This window comes from Mus musculus, chromosome 2, assembly GCF_000001635.26.
Source record: "Mus musculus strain C57BL/6J chromosome 2, GRCm38.p6 C57BL/6J".
NCBI classification, from domain to species: domain Eukaryota; kingdom Metazoa; phylum Chordata; class Mammalia; order Rodentia; family Muridae; genus Mus; species Mus musculus.
Genome location: NC_000068.7, coordinates 172,573,147 through 172,576,168, shown reverse-complemented (window position 1 = coordinate 172,576,168; position 3,022 = coordinate 172,573,147). Strand labels below are relative to the sequence as shown.

Below are 3,022 nucleotides of genomic sequence, written 5' to 3'. Positions count from 1 at the left end.
TTGGAAGATCGAGAAAGGAGACACCTCGCAAAACAAGCTGCTATGTGAGCTGGTCTGGAGCCACCAACAGAGGAACAGGATACATGTGTGATTGCCATGTAGCCCTAACTAGTGAAGACGTATGAGACTCTCACAAGGAGAGGGGTGCCTGAGAGTTAGCGCTGGAGGATCTGTCCAGTCCATGTGCCACCTGTGTCATCTGAGCTTCCTACCATAGACTAGAGGATAGCATAAATATGTCCATGCCTGCTGCCCTCATGTGAGCTTACGCTGCCTTCGAGTGGGGGACCCATCTCTATTAGCATTGACAGTCCATGCCTGCCCCCATGTTAAGGACACAGTGAATAGCTGCTATATCAGTAAAAAGCAAGGGTGTGCTATGTCACAATCTATTTCCTTGGTGTGATGTCAACCCTTGTGACAACTGGGACTTTATCAAAGCATTGATGGCACTCATCCACTCAACTTCCTCCACATGCCCCATCATAACTCTGAAGAACATAGAACCCCCTCCTTCAGCTGAGACTTCCTGCAGCCAGGTATAGATTAGAGTCCACAACAGGTAGGCGAGCTGGGATAGGCCACATTTTAGAAAGTGGGCCCAGGACAAATATCCCTGCAGATTCCCTGGTCCATTTCTCGGAGTTAGCATTACTCCAATACTTCCAAAATGAGCAGGGGAAACCTTACAGGGCAGATGGGGAAACTGAGTCAAGGCAGGCACCTCAGTATCTTCCGGTGTCCTTTCCAAGCTGCCTTGGACATTCCTCTTCCTCCCTGTAACAGGTGTGGTTGGAAAATACTGCCCTGCCGCCATGCATCTCAGACAATCGATAGAGCTGTGCTCGGCATCCCCAAGTGCAGGCAGTTATGACGCCCGTGGAAGGACCCAGCTCGTGGCCGTGATGTCATAGGTGCCAGAAGCTCTGCCCAGGCAGAAATGAACATGAGAAACTGTTTTCCCAGCTACTGGGTATGTCGTCCCGTTCTCTGTTGTGAGATCTAGGGAAGCAGCAGCATTTCTATGGACTCTCTAGTTCTCACATACACAAATCCCATCAGGTAGTTGACTGTGCGTGTGTGGGACATCTGACATCAACAGGCTCCATGGGACAGGACCAGAAAACAGACTTTTGATACATATCATAGGATTAGTAGCATGGTGAGTGAAGAGATAGGGGTGGATGGGTGGATGGATGGATAGATGGATGGATAGATGGATGAATGGGTGGATGGATGGATGGATGGATGGATGGGTGGGTGGGTGGGTGGATGGATGGATGGATGGGTGGGTGGGTGGATGGATGGATAGATGGATGGATGGATGAATGGGTGGATGGATGGATGAATGGGTGGATGGATGGATAGGTGGATGGATGGATGGATGGATGGATAGATGGATGAATGGGTGGATGGATGGATAGATGGATGGATGGATGGGTGGATGGATGGATAGATGGGTGGATGGATGGATAGATGGATGAATGGGTGGATGGATGGATGGATGGGTGGATAGGTGGATGGATGGATGAATGGGTGGATGGATGGATAGATGGATGGACGGGTGGATAGGTGGATGGATGGATGGGTGGATGGGTGGATGGATGGATGGATGGATGGATGGGTGGGTGGGTACATGGTGAATGGATGGATGGATGAATGGTAGATGGGTGATTTGGATGGATGGATGGATGGATGGATGGACAGGTAGGTGAGTAATTTGGATGAATGTATGTATATATGTGTGTGGGGGTGAATGGGATGGATGGATGGATGGATGGATGGATGGAAAATAGGTGGGTTATGGTTAGGTGAGTGAGTAGATAGATAAATGAGGGTATAAATGGATAGATAGGTGGATGGATGGGCATATAAACAGTGGGTGGATAGACAGATAAATCATGGGTAAATGCATAGAGGTATAAATTGACAGATGGTAGAAGGAGGGATAACTGAGGCTTGTGATATGCAATATATTGTCAAAAACGTATAAGGGTCCTAGAGAGATGGCTCCGTGAGTAAGAGCCCTTGGTGCATTTGTAGAAGACCTGAGTTTGACTCCTAGCACCCATGCTGGGTGGTTCATAACCACTTGTATTGTCAGCTCCGAGGGATCCTGGTCCTCTGGCCTCTGAGGGCACCTGCACTCGAATGCCACAACCCTACACAAACACACACATACACACACACACACACACACACACACACACACAAAGATACATAATTAAAAAAACAAAAAATGTAAACCTGGGGTAGTGATGGCATCCTAGCACTCAGGAGGCAGAGGCAGAGGCAGTAGCAGAGGCAGGTGGATCTCTGAGTTTGAGGCTAGCCTGGTCTACAGAGTAGGTTCAGGACATCCCGGAAACCTTATCTTGAATAAATAAATAAGCTAAATAAATAAAATAAAAAGGGAAAGTTAAAAAGGAATTGGCTGTTATACCTTCAGCCTTTCTGTTCCAGCAGAGTTTGGCAGAGCAGTGGACACAGAAAATGGTGACCAAGGAGCGGGGAACATTCTGGCTGTTGGAAGATTTGCTTAACTCCCTGGCAGCTCCTGCCTTAAACTTTTTATTCTTGTGGGAAAGGAACCTTAAGGAGTGAGGACAATGACTCTGCCCATAGGAAATCAGGATTCCTGTGCCTAAATGATGAAGCAACAGAAGGGAAGGAGCCTGCCTCGGGCTCAGGGCCACCTCCCACTCTACCTGGTGTCTCCTAAAGGGCAGAGCAACCAAGAGAGGACTGTCCACCCAGCCCTACGCAAGCCACTAACTCACAAGGCACCCTGATGGAGAAAGGAGGCAGGAAGGAACCACAGCAGTCCACGCAAGCCACAGTCCACCAGTGACGTTGACCTGCAAGCATTCCTGTAAACTTCTGCTCCTCAGTCACATTAGGATGCCCCTGTGGTCAAGGCCAGTCTCCTGCCTCAGCTGGAGCCAGCCATCACCATCACAGGGGACTTCCTTCCTATAAAGGGCTGTCACTCAACATCTCTTACAGACCTAGCTCTACCTCA

At 49.0% G+C, this 3,022-nt stretch overlaps 1 long non-coding RNA gene across 1 annotated transcript; it reads left to right on the top strand.

Annotated features, from left to right (window-relative positions):
• Positions 1-473: 473 nt before the first annotated feature.
• Gm35982 lies at positions 474-3,022 on the top strand. Its single transcript, XR_375347.3, has 3 exons — positions 474-539; positions 787-973; positions 2,467-3,022. It is a non-coding gene; the product is annotated as a predicted gene, 35982 (long non-coding RNA).